We start from the raw sequence: 18,911 nt of genomic DNA, 5'->3' as shown, positions 1-18,911 counted from the left end.
TAACCCTACAGATACCACCTTCAATTCTTCTCTGCTATGATACTTACAAATAATTCAGCAATGGTTAGGCAGCTGGTGTGTTACTAGTGCTTATCATGCTGATCACCATTGTTTCATTGTTACCTTGAGCAACCTCCATCTGTCAGTTGCATCCACCTGTTGTCTTATACTCAGACTGTAAGTACTTCAAAGCTTTATTATGTATTTGTACAAGACATAGCACAATGGGGCCCTGATTCCCAGCCTAGGTCCCTAGAGAGTACTGCACTACAAATAAATAATAATAGAAATAACAACACTGAAAAAGAAACATTTTCCTATACATTCAAATTTATTTTTTTCCTGGTAAATAACTGAAAACTAGTTGAAGACAAAACTTGAAACCTGGACTGCTCCTCAATAAAGAAGAGAATTAATGTAAATATGAAGAAAATCAGTATAGTAAATTTAAAGTTATAAATAAAGTTGGTTTTGAAAATGCATGAAATTCTGTTAAAAAAAACTTTTTAAAAATTCACTAAAATGGCTCCTTTCTTTGGACATATCTCTTTGAACATACTTTAATCCCAAGAAGAAATGCAGGTAAAGTTGCATGCATTTATGGCACCTTTATTTTGGAGAATTTAAATGGGAGATTTACTAATAGCCAAAGGCTGCACTGTATTCTCAATCACTGAAAAATATTAATTACATTGGGGGTGCATACAGGCATTATATTTAAATTGACCTAACCAGAGTTAGATCGACCTAAATGCCCAATCATACAGACATGCAGAGGGCTTAAATTTCCCAAAAAATGGGACGGCCTATTTAAGTTAGATCACACAAGTCAGTTCACTAACTTAGATAAAGAACAGGTTAATCTGATTTTAGAAATGATTAGCCCAATCTCACAAATGCCTGTACACATTTGCAGTGCAGCCCTGAAGCTAGGAAAGTTCATGCACCTCAGCCCCTCAGGGCTGCACTATTCCCACCCCTCTATCTTGACTGAGTTATTTTTAGCCCCGACTCCCTGACAACCACCCTACAGCCCAACCAACACCCCCTGCAGAATAACCAATGCCCTGAGCAGCCCTTTCAACCCCCTCCAATTCTGCCACTCCCCACAACCATCCAGCATGCCCCTCACCCCACCCCAATTTACTTATATCAGTAGGTGTGCAGGGGATGAACAATCCCATGTACACCTACAGGATTGGCAATGCCAATCTGACCAGCACTACAAATGAAAGAGACCTGAGGGTAGTAATTGACAGCTAGGGGTGTACGAAACAGGTCCTATTCGATTCAGATTTGGATTTGGCCTGAATCAGGGGCAGTGATTCGATTCATTGATTCAGATCATTGTCCCCAATTCAATTCAGCTGAATCCAAATCTGAAGATTCAACGCTGCTTTGGAGAATCAGCAATTCGGACAGACACAACTTTAGATGTTTTTTCTGTATACTTTGAGGTACTAGGCATGGCTTGGGAATGCTGCAATGCTGGGGTGGATGGAGTGTCCCACAGGAGCATGGTGGGGAGGGGCCTACATGCTCAGTGGCAAACCCTGAAGTGGACTGAAAGTACTTCTGGGTCCACTTCTGGGTCTGCCAGGGAGTGCGTGGGGGGAAGGCCCACTCCACCCCACCCCACTTCAGCAATCAGCCACAGGGGGACACTGGGTGCAACTTCAGACCCAGGAGGCACTGGTTGCCAGGCTGGAGAGGCATGGGGGGAAGGCCCAGCACACAGTGGACCCAGAAGTGAACCGGTGCTTCTGGTCCACTTCAGGTTCTGATCCGACCCCTCCACACTCCTGTGGGATGTTCCTTCCACCCCAGCATCACAGCATTCATGAGCCATCTGCTACCTAGAGGTATGTAGAAAAACCATTTAAAGCTGTGTTTATGTCAAAATCACTGAATTTTTCCGAATCTCTCCAAATCAATTTGGAGGGTTCTGATTCAATTTGGAGAGATTAAAGGGTCTCCTGATTTGATTTGGATTTGGAGATTTGGCCAGTGAATCAGGCCAAATCAAATCAGGGACTGAAGCTTCACACAGCCAATTGACCACAGTATGAACATGAGCCAGCAGATCGACACTGTAGCCAGCAGGGCAAATAATATTCTGGCTTAAAGTAAATCACCTTGACCAGTTGTGGTTTGCATTCTAGGGGCGCGTCCACATGAGCGCACATGTGCCTCTTGCCCCACTTCAGACCCCTTTGAGGCAGGGCAACAGGCATGTGCAAAAACAAAAAAATGTTCCTGCTGCCAGGATATCCAGGGATCTAAAAAAATTGATGTTTAAAACAGTGGGGCAGGGCATGGTTCCTGACCATGCCTCAAGATATCCAGAGGCTGGGTCCTCCATGGAGACGCTCCAGCTACCACAACATCTCTATGGTTGGCCCTCACGCTAGTCCTGAAACATGCAGCCACTCAAGACCGCATCCCCCCCACCCCATACTTAAAAAACCAAACAAACAAACCCCAGCACTTATCTCTAGTCTGGCTGCATCTGGCTGACTGGCACCCCACCCACACAGTGCGGGGCAGGGTGACAGCCCCAGGAGCCCCAGCCTGAGCCCTCCTGCCCCTCCGCTGTCCTGTGCTGCCTGGGGGCGCTCTGCCAGGATGCCCCAGAGTGCCCCCAACCCTGCTTCCAAGGTAAACAGAGTCTTATTTGCTTTCTTTTTGCTTTTTTTTCGGGGGGGTTTTTCTGGTTTTCTTGAAGTGATGGTGCCTGGGGTTGTGGGGTATCCTTGGGAGGCCTGGGGGTGCAATTTTGGGGGTGAGGCTGGGTGGGGCAGCCATTGGGAGGTCTGGGGGAGTGGGGATGGGGCAGCTATCAGGAGGCTGCAGCAACTGGTGGGGGTTGGGGCCAGGTGGGACAGCAATTGGGGGGCTGGGGTGGGACATGTGGGCCTTGCAAGTGGGGTGGTAGCCCCTGTGGGAGCCATTTGTCCCCCACTGGGGGGCCATACCCCTTGTCTGGGGGCTGAACACCCTGTTCAGGGCCCATACCCCTCATGTCAGGATTGAACCCCTGTTGGGGGGATGTACCCCTTGTGAGAGCACCAAACCCCCAGCTGGGGGACATATCCCTTGTGTGGGGGTTGAACCCCCTGTTGGGGGGGCCATACCCCTTGTGTGGGGGCCAAACCCCTGTTGAGGGGCCAAAACCCTTGTGTGGGGGCCATCGTCCTGTGGGAGTGCAGCAAAACATGTATTCATGAACTCATGAAACATGTATTTAGAGTTTACTTTATTATTATGATGAGAGAATTGTTTTAACTATGTAAGATATGTCAATAAAACATTGTCCAACTGATCACTGTCTCTTTCTTGCACTCTGTCTTTATAGTGGTCTTTTGTTTTACTTGTGGAGGAACATGGATTTGGGGGTATTTTATAGAGTGACTTTGGGACTTTTTTTAATCAGGGATTTTTCAGTTTTCCAATAGGAAACACCAGAATTCCTGCTAGGAAGGCCAGTGGCAGTACCCTGCTTGCTCAGAGCTGGCACCTTGGACCCTGATGGCTGTGGCTGACCTCCTGGACAAATGGGGCCAGAAGGACATGCTTTGATAATTCAAAGCAGGCCACCACACCCGGAACATCTTCCCGGAGATAGCTGCCCAGATGGCCAGGCAGGGGGCACAAATGGCAGTAGTCCCACACAAAGGCCAACCCTGCAACCGTAGTCCACTGGCACCCAGCCCAGAAGGGCAAATACCTCTACTGGCTGTGCAGTCCCCATCCAAGTCTGGCATGTGTACAGCAGGTCACAGCCAGGCAGCAGCCCCCATTGCCAGACTGCTACAGTGGGTAGAGGAGGCAGGGAACTCTCTGGGCTGCTTCAGCAGTCCAGCTGGCACAAGGGGTAGTGTCCCCAGGTACCAATTGGCTGGGCCCCAGAAGCTCCTGAGAGCGAGTAGCACTGAGCTACTTGCCACGGTGGCTTTTTATACTGCTGGGGTCAGGACAGGGTAGCTTTTTATACTGCTGGGGACAGCGCAGGTGCTGGCCCTGGGCTCTAGCTCCCCCTGGCTGAAGATCTGGGAGGAGCCAGGCAGGGTTATTTTGCCCCAAGTGGCACAATTTGCTCCACAATAAAGTGCATGTCCAAGCACATGCACTGAAACAAAAAGCCCTGGCTCAAAATTGCGCTGCTTCTATTTGAGCTGCTGCAAGCACACATGCTTGCATGTGTGGATGCGCTCTAGATGTTTTTCTAAAAGACTTGTTCTGGTTCAACCACACCTTTTGGACTAGAATTAGAAATTAATCCAGGGAAGTCCTATAGCTTGTATTACATAGAAAGTCAGATTAAAGGTGTCATTTCTTCTGTCTTTACAATCTCTATTGATCTACGAAAAACAAAAAAGATGTCTTGATTATGACTGTCTTGGCCAGTTGTCTTGAATTAGCACTTTGACTTCAGTGATGATATGACAAGACATTTTGCATGAGATGCAACCACAAAACAAGAAGGACAATGTCTGGCTCTACAAGGCCTAACTATACACACTGCTTATCAGTAGTTTCAGGAGTACCAGACTTGTCCACTCCCTCTTATGTGGGTTAATGAAATATTTCTCCCTGATTCCATGGCAGAGACCATCTTTTGTACTAGGTACAAAAAATTGGCCCTTAGGTCAAGGCCTTTAGGCATTCGCTAATGTAAATCAGTAATAATAAAAATACTCTTCACACAGCAGTAAGACCATTCTCATTCTGTTTTTTCCATGAGACAAGAATTAGGGACCAAATAGTTTATACATGACTGCATATGTACAAATCCTCATTTGTGGCACTTGGTTTATACCTCAAAACTATTCTGATATTTATAAATAGAAGTATGGTGACTACAGAGGGAGGCTTTATATGGCACAGCCAGAGTTCAGACTCTTTCAGTCTGTTACTGCTTAGATCAGTCTGAAATGCACTGCAGCTGCCATTAAGTTTTGGCTACAGTCTAAGATCCCAGTTTATCTTTTTAAGGCCCTTCACAGTTTGGCACCTCCTTATTTTAAAAGGCTATCACTTAATATATATTGTTCCATACCTCAAACTCAGAGCACAAGAAACCTACTTATTAATGGTACCCAAATACTGGCCGGGGTTCATGAGTCTTGTATGCATTTGCTTTGCTGCTGTTGAATGAGCAGCTTTTCAATTTTTGTTTATCTTTTTTGTTGCCCACATTTAAAGTCCCAGCTCCAAACACATTTGTTCGCTGTTGCATTAGCTCCTCTCTGACCTGCTGATTTGTTTATTTTTGTTGTTGATTTGCCCATCTGTTAATGTTTGTTTTGTCATTTGTTTACTTCAAGTTAATGTTTCTTTGATTTTATTGTAGAGCACTATGAGGTCCTAAATGATACAAGCATGTATAAAAATAAATGAAGGTTATTTATCAGTATTATTATTGCACTTGGCCAGGTCTTTAGCTCACTAGAGAGGTTTCTGCCTTCTGGGACCTCTGAATATTAATTTTTAATTGTGGGGAGATGTCTATATTTTGATAAAGTTTGGGGGGGAAATACTATGGTCGTCCCTAAATTTTAACTACCTAACACTATTGTGGTTTGGCTTTCTTTACCACGCAAGAGGCATGTCTACACATGGCCATACGGGACTGATGTTACTGCGCCATCATTTAGCGCTAAAAGACGGTGCAGTAACAGCCCATACTGCGCCATGCACTGTTACTATTGGCAGCTATGTTATCATAGCAATGCACTATAGCAAGGGAGCACATTGCTACAGTGATGTGGTGGCAGCATCACAGTTTTTGCCAACGGATGCTACAGCGCCATAGCTTCTTGTGTAGACATGCCCAAAGAGTCATATTATTGATAGCAAGGCCAAGGTAGTTTTCCAAAGCACCTAGCTGATTCAGGATTCTGGGCTGCACTGTCAACAGTAGCTTAGGTACTCAGTAGTTTAAGTCAAGATGCTAAGTCTCCTAAATGTCAAAACAACTTTTAAAAATGGGATTTAGCTGGGTTTGAAAATTTTACACATCCTAACAAACGGTAAAGAGGCAATGCACATAAAATATACAAAACCCGTATTAAATAAAACCCTTCAGTGACTATGTAAATTCAGCTGCTAGTGGGGCAACACAGAGTCTAAAATAACAGTGTGAGGTGAAAAGGACGGAATTAAGTAAGTAAAATACATGCAGGGTAAAGGGAAAAGAAATAAGGTTAGATAAGTTAATAGTTTTTCATTTCCTCCACCATTTGCACAAAGCCTTAAGGCTGAATCTTCATTATGAGCCATATAATTGACTCATCTACAGGATTTCCTATTTGTGTTCTGAATTATGGTAAATTTTTCACATTCTCTCTCTCTCCTCGCTGTCTTTTTAATTTTAAACTTTTGAAGCATTAAACAGTGAGAATTCTTCATTTGTAGGTAAAAGATTTGTCCTATTAGTGAGAACACAGACCCATTTCTAATTCAGGACAGTTCTGCTATATATATTCTCTAGTACCATTAAAATCTGCTGATTAACCAATGGACCAATGGATCTCCATGTGCTATACAGCTGTCACATCAGATGTTTTCTCTGCTACAATTGGTGTGTAATTTTCCTGGGTTTAAGTGCAGAAGAGGGGAATTTCCTTGTGATAGTACAAATAATTCATCACAGGCTATGGCTCAAGATTGTTATGAAGGAAAGAAATATCTCATAGTTATACTGCAGTTCATCCTCAACCTGACAAGAGAGTGGTTGGCACATATAGTGGAAACTTGATAAAATATTTTAAAATCAGACTCAGAAAAAAAATTGCAAAAGAAATTCTTCAGTCGTTTTGTGCTGAATTATTTCTCTTAGTTAAATAGCCTTTAATATATAGGAGACGTAAGAGATCTGCCATCAACAATATGTAAAAATATCAGTTATTTAACAAAAAAAGTGTTTTCATTTTGGGTTTGTTTCTTTAAAATGATTTAAAAGCAGAGAGAAGCATGTCCTATAGCAAACGGTATAAAACAAATGTTGCTAGCTTTGCTTCATTATGTGGTACATCGTAGTTTTATGCATGTACGCTGTGTGAACAAGAGGGTTAAAAGTTAAACAGTAGCCTAGGGCAAACACACTTGCAAGCTGAACAGGTACAAAATAGGCTTTTGTTGCTTTCAAACTATTACTGTATGTCTTTAGCAGAAACTAACATAACAGGCATCAGTGTGCAAAAATGTATTTCCTTAAGGTTCCAGGTATTATGAAATGGCACTACTTTAATGGCTGAAATGCCCATACGACCTTTAATCCAAAGTCATAAATTTGTCAGTGTCTGAAACTGGTGGGATATCATTCTTAATGAGGCTTGTTTTTTAGGACTTTGTTTCAAAAATACTAGCTGAGAGTAACAGAGTAAGTAACCTAAAATTAATTCAGAAGTATAGTACTGGTAAATCATTTAAGAAAAATTATTTAGGTAACCTTGTGAGTAGGTACTGCTACAATTTTGAATAAAGTAATGAAGGAATAGGAAAGGAGTGCAAGCTCAGGTTATTCTATATTTCATAAAATGATAAATAACTAGTAGTCATGTTTATGTATAATGAATTACAATCCTGCTACATTTACCTTAGTAACATTTTACAGAGGTTGTATTTTACTCCCAACTACCAATTATGTCATCATCCTGGCATTTACCTGGACATAATGATACACAGCAAACCCATTCTTGTAACATAATTCATTGTTTAAAAGTGTTTGTAAAGCCATACAGCATCCTATATACACATAATGACTTGGATATTGCTATTAAATTTCACAGATTAAAGTTTAGTAAATCTTAAAGTCTTACATTTGGTTCCTTGTTTCTTATTAATCCTAAAGGAAAAGATGTTCAGCTATTTAAATGTCAATAACTAGGTAACCCCCGATTAAAGAGGAAAGCAAAAGACAATGTATAATTCATTTTGCAATGAGACACAATAATATACCTATTGTGTAACTTAAGTGCTAAAATATATAGGGATTTTTAATGGTTTATACAGCCATCACAGCAAGTTATATTTATATTCTCGATATTGTTTTTGACCATTGAAATTTAGGACAACAAGTGCATGCTGCACTTCCCACCATTTTAGTGCAGTTTTCATTTCTAAAGAACTCTAAACCCTGGTAAGAAATATGTATTGAAACATTATCTTACATTTATTCAGTTTAATTTTAGTTTGAGAAGGATCACATATAGATCTTTTTATAAGCTTGTAAGGTCACCAAATTTAAATTAAAGTGACCTCTTTTAAAGCACATTAATAAAAGTACTATGCAGAGGAAATTTAATATGAATGGTTAAAATGCATGGAATTCAGATTTTACTGTCAAACAGCTCAATTAAACAAATTGAATTTTTAAGCAACAAAAGGGAATTGAATCAAATTAGAAACAGAGTGGGATCTGAAATGTGGACATTTATGAGTGATAGGCACAGGGCCCTCCAGCAGTGAGTTTTCTTTATTTGTTGCCTCAGCAGTTAGAGGGGTTGGCAGGCTGCAACACAAAAGGATAAAAATGTTCACCATTGAAACACAGTTTTTGGCTCCTAATAAATCATCTGTCACTTCATCACAGCCCAGTAGATAATGAGCAATAAAGTTTTCACACTCAAGGAATGAGGAAGCAGACACAAGAAATACAACTAAAGCCGCTGTCTTTCTTTTCCGTAAATGCAAGGTGCTTTGTATAATAAATGACCTCTAGATTTCTGGAAAATAGGAATTCCAGCCTCTGTCAAATAAACAGTTTAATGAGTTAAAAGCAAAATCACAATCTAGTCATATTACAGAGATCTGTTAAAGAAAGAAATAATGAAATGATAGTACAGCTCATACATATATGAGCTATATTTATATCTAGCAAAAAGTTATTTCAAGGTGAGCATTATCCCTGAAGTTGTCTGATACCTGTTAACAGCACACACTGGCCATGACTACATGAAATGAGACTAGACAATGTTTTACGAGTACTAAATAAATGCACAGGAACCCAAGTTACTGCACAGTAGTGCCAGCAAACTTCTTTTTTGTGACACTACAGCACAGTGGCTTAATATTACTGTGCAGTAGTGTCTCATCACGGCTTTTGCCACAAGATGCTACTGCACAATAGTATCAGGCCACTGTGCAGTCAGCATCTTCTGCAGACATGCCCACTGTTGACATTATAATAAAGCAGCACATTACATTGAAATGTCTTTGTTTTAAGAAATTCAGCAGGCTATTTTGCTTGGGGCTTATCCTGTGAGGTTTGCCAAACTTCTGTATTGTCTGTGGGGTTTCAGGATATTCAATACTTTACTGTTGGCATGTAGCACCTTGTCAAAACTAGGACCTAAGGAAATGATGTATGTGCTTTAAAGTAGAAACCGTGTCAAGCTACATTGTACTGTGGTTATAGCAATGTAACTGAAGTTGATCTTTACCTGGAAATTTTAAGCAAAGCTTATGCTCATAGCTAATTGCCTTGCTAATTGCCAGGCTGGTGAAGAGATTGTAGTTGATTGTAGATTGTCATAACACGAGAAAAAAAATCCTCCTAAATTCATAAACACTGTTTTTACACTGGTGTTTCAACTTATTTCAACTCACTGGGAGTTCTAAGCTGACTCATAATTCAAATTTCACATCAAAGATATTTCAACAGGGGTACTCTAGATGGCCATGTACAAAGTCTAGTTCACATACAAAATGTAAAACTGAATATCTGTTAAAAAGTAACCATGTAGACCATAAAACACACAAAATATATCAGACATTGATTAACATTACTTTATACCAGCATTTGAAGTGACTTGCAGTAAAATAATATCAGATATTCTTGTCATATGCAAATAGGCAAATTAATACTTGCATAATATGTGAAGGTAAAAAATATGCAAATAAACCTTTGGTACAGTATTTTTTTATCATTATCTTAAATAGCTAATTAGAAACATGAAAAGAAATGGAACCTTCCTATTTTCTGAATAGTGTGCTCACTAGAAAAGCACAGGATTGTGGGGGGCTTTTTTCTTTTACTGTCATATATAAAGGTGAATAAATAAGAAAAGAGTGTTCTTATTTATGGACTATTAAAACTGGTCTTTAGACCATAGAGGTTATTTACCAGCTTACAAAGTTAACCATTAAGTAGAGTTATATTAAAATAGTAGACTAACAGTTACAAAAAAAGCAGCAAAATTCTGCCTCTTACATGCTGTCTATTACATTGATATAAATGCAGAGGAGTTCCTGTGAAGTAAATGGACTGCATTGCTTTGGATTTAAAACACTGTGATACAAAGCAGATTTGGGCCCCAAATGTCGAAAAAGGATAATAAAGTCAAACATATTGAAAAGGTTATTAAACCACTCAAAATACCTCAAACCTTGTTTTAGTCTATCTTAGTTCGTTAAGAAAGTTTAATATTCTGTGTGAAGGTCTGTACTGAATTCTCTTTCTTTTAATACTAAAGATGTATTATTTTTACGTACTGTAGTTATGCCATAGAATACATGAGTAGAGTTTGTTTAGCAACAATAGTGAAAAAAATATTTGCTACAGGGGCAGTCTGGCAATATTGCTTGTTAAGGCATGCTATTTGTAAGCAAATTTATATGAAAAGTATGCAATGTCTAATACTAAACTACTCCAGCCCCAGTCTGAAGGGTGATTTTACAAACGTCCTGCAGTACTCAATCATTCCTTCATTTTAATGTCTTTATTTTATGATTTTGTTGATGAAATACTACTTACCCAGTGCTCAAAATTCCTTTTAGGCTGCAGGCACTGGCTAGTTGACATGGCAAGCCATATTTTACAGCTATATATTTCAGCTTTCTCTGTCCAAGTTGGAGGACACAGTAGCCAAGATGGTTTTTCATAGTAGAAATATATTTTCATATTTATTTATTGATTTGACTAATGTATCTATTTTTCAATTCACATGCTTATGTTTCAATCCATTAAAGTGATTCATGGTCAAATAATATGTTATTGCAAGTACAAAGAGGAGATAAAACCACTGTACACTGGCTATAACACAAGAATAAAAATAATAAAAATCCATTGCATGATTAAATATGGTTTTTAATCCCCAAATGATCAAGAGTAAAATGATGTTTTTAATTATTTTTCTTAAAAATAAGGGTTTTTTAAAAAAATAATGCAATTACCTATAAAATAAGCTCTTCAGAAATAAATATTCTTATCTAGCCTAAGTACTCAATGCAACATTACCATAAGGCATCAAATTACCATCAAAATAAAACTCAGAAGGCCTTTATTTTTTAATAGAGAGGAGTGAATGGCAACTGGTGATGGGCTGTTGAGGCTTTCACCTTCAGGTCATGGGTTGGAATACTGCCCAGAGTAATAGTGGCTGAAAGTTGTAATTCCAGTAACCAGTGGCTGTTCAATGTCTTGTGTTAAAGGAGTTGCTGGTCTTAGTCCAGAGTCTAGTGGACATATATCCACATTAAAAACAAAAAAATAAGAAAACAAAAATGACCCACCATCTGTTGGAGGTTCCAGGACAGAGGCCAGAGTCTAAATTGGCATAGAGACTAAACTACCTGTTTACCCATGCAGACCTTCCCATATCTTGGATTTGATTCTGCACATGTCCTCTTAATTTTTCTACCTCCACATCAACAGCTACAGCTTCTACTCGACCCTTCCCCCAACTCCCAGCCTTCATTATCCCTATGTTTCATCTTAACTTGCAAACTTTAAGGAATATTGGACAGCAAATTCTTGGCTTCCCCTACACAAATCATGAATGGTATGGACAATGCCAAAAGTAGAACCTCCTAATGCTAAGCCTCTTGGAACATTCATACACAAGCCATCATGCTGATTCCTTTCCTTCCTCCTAGCCAAGACATAGGAATGCAACCACAGAGGGAGCATGAGAATGTGACAAAGAGGAAATCAAACCTTTTTCATGCTTTCTGCAAGGCAAGAAGGAAAGTTCAGCGATGAGCTTTTTGTTTCACTATCATCTTCCTAGATGGAGACTGGAGAATTCCATCAGAAACTTAATTTTATTTCTCCCTCTCTCCTTTCCTGGACAGAGGTGTGAAACTCAGCTGGAGAGAAGAACTGCTCCAAAAGAAAAGGGCTAGTACTTCTCTGCTTAAAGTGATTGAGTTTTCTTGGCTGATTCACCTGCTACCTTTCCATATGATCCATGTTTCCAAGTGTAATGGAAAAGTACATTTCATGTTTCTGCTAACACTGACAAATACAAAATGATTACAAATTCAAGAAATGTTATCTCGTTATTAGGTTCCAGAGGTAACACTTAGGTGAAGCTAACTGAGACAAATCATGCCTCTCAGAATAATTGGTTCAAACCATCTGTCCCTCAGAAGGCAACACTGCATAGGTTCATATTGTTAAGAGCTTCTTTATTTATGTACTCACAAGAGCCGGAAAATAATATTTTCTTTTCAAGGAAAGCAGAAGGTAATGAGGGTAATAAATTGTGTGGTGCTTATCCCTTCTGTAAGAACCCTCCTGCAGTAGCATTCCTTACCAACAAGGAAGCTTGTACGGTTGATTGTTAGGATTTGTTTTGTTAAGAGCCTGTGCAATCACTTGACTGCAGAATAAACATGCACCAACAGATGTCCCTGGACCATTAGGGCGCTTATCCACGTAATGCTTTTCCTACATACACGTGACAAAAATCACCATTTTGCTAGCTTAATCACATGGGAAGGTCCATATTTTGACCTCATTTTATCTTAGAGTTGGAACAAAGCTCTGAGAACTTTGGAGAAGCTCATAATTGGCTCTGGATAAAGAATTGAATTTCATAATTCAGGTCAATTGCTGCCAGCATGGTATTATTGCACCTTCTAGTGCAACATCAAGATTAAAAATTGAATAGGCTCATATTTTCAACTGTAATTAATAATTTGGGATATCCTCAACTTGAGACACCTTTAAAGAACTGCACTTTCAGAGAGCAGGAAATCTGAAAAATCTGACCCTTCTAAAATTGTCTCAAGCTGGACTCCCAAAAATGTGAGGCACGTAATATCAAATAGTGAATACTGAAAATTTAGGCACTAACATCTGGGAGGAAAAGTAGTTTTCTTCATTCCCCACTGCCTGTGGGTTCCACTGATGAAAGAGAGTGTAAAATGAAAGCCAATGAGTTTTACAGAGTGCAATTTTAGAAGAGAAAAAAAAAACTGGAATGTATATTGTAGCACTTGAGAGACTGCAAAATGGGGAAGAAGGTGTGAGCTGAAGTCTATACTCAGGAACCAACTGTTGTTGAAACAAAGGAGAAAACAGTAGGAAAGAATTAAGAGACTCAGAAAACTAAGTGATCAATAGACCAAATATAATGATGTGGAGAAGACACACAGCTGAAAGATTAAAAAATGATAGCTGAAAAGCAAAAGCTCAAAGATATCAGATCGGTTGGTGAACAAGAGTTGCAATCCTCAACACTATTCAAGACTTTTTATGCTGCTTAAACTGGCCAAAGTAAATAATATGCTCCTAGAAGTTGCAGATGGAGCTATAGAAGAATTTCTCTAACGTAAAAATTGAGAACAAGACATAGGCACTCTGGCCGGGGTGGAGGGATATGTCATGGTGCACACACCGTGAATGTACTATTGTGAAGAATTCTGGCAGTCCTGTGACCCATAGGACAGTCTAGAGAGCCTGCCAAAATTTACATAGGATTTCAAGATGGAAGGCAACTGGTGTAGCCCAATATTAGAAGCAGAGCCATACCCAGTCATTTTGGCACACAGTGCACATCATCTGCTGAGTGCCCTTCCTACATGTGGCTACATAGCAAAATAAATTACATTTTGTTTTGCTTTGTTTTTTACAGAATTTTCTTAGATGATACAACATGGGTACATACAAATGTGCAGAGCCCAAAACACAAATAAAATATACTACGCAAACAAGACAACGCGTGACAGGTACTATTTCAATCCATCTACAAAAGTTAAACAGCAAATGAAGAAACATGATATTTGTCTCTTGTAAGTAGTTCAATCTAAAACCATAAAAGTCTGTACATGGCATCTTCTAAGAAACAACTGACAAACTACAGGATTGCCCATGAATAGCAGACTTTTAAAAAATAAAATTCCAAGTCTGACACCATGGCCAGAGACAGACATTACACATAAACCGGTTTAAGTGATCAGAAACTGCCTTAAACCTATAACAGAATAGATGTTCAGGGCACATAAAGCAGTTTCAGAATGGCTGAAACTGATCTGAGATAAACTTGGCTGACTGTAGTATCAAACTTAACCAATTTGGGTCAAACCAGTTTATGCACTGTCTGTCCCAGACCCCTTCCTGATTTAAGTTAAACCAGACTCCCCAGCATCCCAGCATGGTCTCTGGGCTGGGCAGGGCTCTCTGCTCCACAGCAGACCTAGCCCCTCCCCTCTGCTACTTGGCTGCAGCTCTGGCAGAGACCACAGGCATCAACCTTGCCTCCCCCGCTCCCCGCAAAACTCCCTGCTAAGCAAGAATCCCCAGTTCCCTCTGCACAGACACCTCCCAGCATTAGCTAGAAGACCATATGCTGGTTACCTCCATGCTGTGGGAGATGAGACAAAGGCAAAATCAACAGGTAGCTGGTAATGTCCCCTTGTAAACACTGTTTATGAAGAGTTTGAACCAATGGAGGGAGGATATTGTTTTCTTAAAGACTGATAAACACTGAGTTAGAGATGATAAACACTATGCTGTGCTGGTCAGGAGGTGGGGAGGGACCCCTGCCTAATCAGAGCATCTTGCCAGGGCCTAGTCACACCCCCCTCAGCTCAGCAATGTGGAAGGGAAGGGAGGGCTGTTCTAGCACCCCCCCAGCTACAAGCATGAGCCACTGTAGGCATGTGCCTGCATTTCTGGAATGTCTGTACAGTTACAAACTGGTTTAGACTAGCCAAGTTAGACTAACCTTCAAAGATTGAATCAGTGTAGGCTCAGGCTTTTTGAATGTCTGTCCCTAGCCATTATTTCAAATATTCTGATTATGATCAACAAAATTTAAACCAAAAACTACATAGCCTTACTTTCATATGGTAACTTTATGAAACAAAATAAGAACTGTTAAGCACTGTGTTAGAATATACAGCTCTCTTACAATTTCAATATTATAATTTACCTTTTGATAATGTAGTATGACCATAGAAAAAAAGCACAGTCCCTAAAGCATGTTATTATTCCACCCCAAATTAGTGTCAAAAAGGATGAGAGGATCATAAATTTGCTGACCTGCTGCCTGTATTAAAACAAAATGCCATATATGAATGATATCAAAAAATGATATTACAATGCTCCAAAATGGTGCTTTTGGTTTCAAAGGTATAGGCAATATTTAATTAAATAACTAAGCCCTTTTTCAAGTTAAAAATAATACCCCATATTAACATAAATTCCAGAGGTTTTGAAAAAGGCAAAATTTCAGATTTTTCAGAATTCTTAAGAAATCCTGGGCCAGTAGATATTTTGTTGAAATACTATTTGTTCTTACCTTTATTGTAGGAAACCTGTCAATTAGGGAACAGTAGTATAGACAATTCACTATGTCTCACTCAACTGGTAGGATTGCAAGGTCAGACAACCTTTCTTGGCCATTGAAGACCTTAGGTAGTTTTAAATTAATTTTAATTTCCTGAAGTGGCACTCAGGAGTATCAATATTTATAGGTAATGTCAAAAAATCCTCAAGACAGTTCTGCTATTAGGATATTGGGCTACATTGGGGTACCCCGGAAACCCTGGCCTCCTCCACTTGAAGATGCCTGGTCACCCTGTCTGTTGGTCAGTGGAGGAGCCAAGGGTTTGAAAAGCAACTCCTTGAAAATGTTTTGTTTCTAACCTGGTTCTTGACACTGCAGAATGGCTGAGCTCAAGGGCAGCGCAGTGAACTAAGCTGGGTCCAGATCACAAGTAGCTATTTCTTTCCCACTTGGTCTTTGCAAACTAAAATTATCAGCAAACTGAAACTTTTAAAAACCATGCAGAACTGATCTCAGGAACTAGATGTCTGCCTCATACAGCCAGACATTGTTGATATCATTCTGTTCTGCTCAGCTGACACCACTGGGAACTTTTTTCTTTCAAAGAAAAAAATGAATGGTGGCTTTGAATGCCAGGCAGAATGGCTCCTGGCCACAGATGATGATTCAGACTGGAAGCCCCCAGGTTAGAGGGCTAGTTGGCTTCTATTCAGGAGTGCTTTAAGAGAGGATACTTTTGCAGCTGTGGCCTGTTCATGGGATGACCACTCACCCTGTTTGGCCAGCGTAGCCCTGTTCTCAAAGCCTGTCCCACCAAAAGAGCAGGGAGACTCCTGGTGGGAGAGACTGAGGTGGCAGCTGGAACTGATATCTCAACCTGGCCCTTAGCATGCTGTTCCCACTGCTGCCTACAAAGTGCTAAACCCCTGGACCTACCACACTCAGCCCCCAGAGCCATGGTGCCTCAGTATGCCCCAGCCTCCAGGTGGTAGAGCTCTCTCAGCACAGGCTGCATCCTGGGGGGCCTTGGGAGAGCCCACATACCTGCCAGGGGGCATAGGACTCATTTGCCGTCACCTGCTGAAGCATTTGATTTTATCTGGGGCCTGCTGAACAAGGGCACCTGGTGCTCGTGCGCTACTGATGCTATACCCTTGCTATGGTACAGATTAGGAATATACTAAAGTGGCTTGAAACCACCCTCCTCTTCTGCTGTAACTTGGATGTGCAGCACAGACTCACCTCTGTGGATAACAGTAGAACAAGTTGGAGTTTATGGAGAGAGATGGGTAAGCATGTAGAAATCTGTAAAATGATGTGAATTGATGATAAATTATTGGAATTAACCAGCATCTTAGTTTCGTAGTTTCTAGGGTCGGAAGGGACCTGAGCAGATCATCGAGTCCGACCCCCTGCCATGGCAGGAAAGAGTACTGGGGTCAAACGACCCCAGCAAGGTGTGCATCTAGCCTCCTCTTAAAGACCCCCGGGTAGGAGCCAGCACCACTTCTCTTGGAAGTTGGTTCCAGTTCCTAGCCGCCCTGACAGAGAAGTAGCGCCTCCTGATATCCAGCCTAAATCTACCCTCTGCCAGTTTGTGACCATTATTCCTGGTAACTCCTGGTAGTGCTCAGGGGAAGAGGGACTTCTCCAATGCCTGCTGGTCCACTCTGACTAGTTTGTAACAGGCCACCAGATGCTGGCTTAAAGCTGTAGCTTTAATCCAGCATCCAATCTCATTTTTGTATGATATTAAAATAATAATTTTGTGACGTGTTGGTGGGTTTCAGAAAAGCTGTATAATAGATGGCAGACAAAGGAGGGTGAACAGGACCTAACAAAGTGGTAAAGGTTTGAGAGAGGCAAGCCAGACATATTGGGAGAAGTGTGGTACAAGATAAGGTATGCAAAATATTGACAGAATCAGGAAAAATCAAAGACAGAACATTTATTTGGAGCTCATAAACAAAGAAAAACTGGGGCAAGGGAATTTCCTCTTTCAGTGTCTCTCCAAATAATTCTGATAAATCAAGTTCTTTAATAGATCACATAGTGCAAGAAAATGCCAGACATAAGGAAAAGGAGTGTTATGCTACCTATTTTTAAGAACAAAGGAGACTTATAAGACTGTGGCAAGTATAAAGACATAAACTCAAGAAATACCATGAAGTCACAGGAAAATTGTCAAGCAAAGAATGAGAAGTCAAAATTGACCACATCGAAGCTTGTGTTCATACAGGAAGTCAACCACTCATGAGATCTTTCAAGTGAAACTCCTCCCTAAGAGGGAAATGGAAGTTTCTACACTGTCTCTAATCTAAGATAATAATGGAATATTTCTGTCTCCTCTCCTAAGTGTTTTACAGTCCTTCCAATTGCTGCATACTTTTTCCCCTTACGTGCCCTTTCTGGACCCTATTGTGTGCTATCTAGGAGGCTTTATTGGTGACTGGGGAACAATTGTGGTAGTTACAGGTGCTAAGTGAATTTACTCAGATCCTGTTCTTACATGAGGATCCTGCATTCCAGCCATGTTAACTCCTCACCCACTACATCAGATACCACAGTATTACTATATCTGTTTGATAATATCTGCAATGGCTGTTGTGGAAGTGTTCTGCAAGTTCAGATCAGCATACAATCTGAGAAGAAGAAGAAGAAGAAGAATCGCTTATTCAGTTATTTGGGGTTTTTTCTTATCCTTTTACTAGCTCTCTCTTGACTTTTGCTGTTCTCATAAAAGCCTCTTTGCTATTAGTAGCTGTCCCTAGAGTGTCTTTTTATCTCAAATACTTCAAGGACAATCACTCTTTCTTAGTACTACCTTGCCATTGACCACGTCGTGTCCAACTTCTTTCTACAAAGCCCTTCCTTACACATTTCCTCATAACATAGTGTAATAGGGAGCCTCTAGCCCCTGTTACTTTAAGGGGAAGTGAAATCAGTATTATGTGCCTGCAAGAATGCTGGCAGCTGAACTGGTGCCAGCTGTAAAGAGACAGGTAGCAGAAGGGAATCATAGCTACAAGACAGTAACAAGATGAAAGTCACTTACCTGGAAAAAGCAGGAATAGGATAGGGAGCTGAATTTCAGGTAGCTATTTAAGTAATGCCTGTGGCAGAGCTATGGAGTGATGAGAAACCCCCCGGATCAGTTAAGCGAGCTGGGGTCATGTGACCAGAAGTGGGTGGAGCCCAGGGCTCTATAAGCTGGAGGGGTATTTGGGTTTGGGACACAGGAGAGATAAGAGCTCCCTGAAGCTTGCTGCTGAACTATCCTTGACAGTCTCAGAGAAAGTTCTTGGCAATGAAAGGCGATCGCGTAGGTGTGCTTGAAGGGACTGAAGCTGCAGAGGCTGGTACCAGCCAGAAGGTAAGAAGCCCAGAAGG

General features: G+C 40.7%; 1 long non-coding RNA gene across 1 annotated transcript in view; it reads right to left on the bottom strand.

Moving 5' to 3' along the window:
• LOC109324355 overlaps positions 1-18,637 on the bottom strand; it is a 107,375-nt gene extending 88,738 nt beyond the window's left edge. Inside the window, exon 1 of the long non-coding RNA XR_002104909.1 lies at positions 18,577-18,637. This is a non-coding gene — a long non-coding RNA (uncharacterized LOC109324355). The remainder of the gene's footprint in view (positions 1-18,576) is intronic.
• Between the last annotated feature and the right edge of the window lie 274 nt (positions 18,638-18,911).

Source organism: Crocodylus porosus, unplaced genomic scaffold, assembly GCF_001723895.1.
Source record: "Crocodylus porosus isolate Cpor-Errol unplaced genomic scaffold, CroPor_comp1, whole genome shotgun sequence".
NCBI classification, from domain to species: domain Eukaryota; kingdom Metazoa; phylum Chordata; order Crocodylia; family Crocodylidae; genus Crocodylus; species Crocodylus porosus.
Note: the sequence above shows the minus strand (reverse complement) of the source record. Positions and strands in the feature narration are given on the sequence as shown.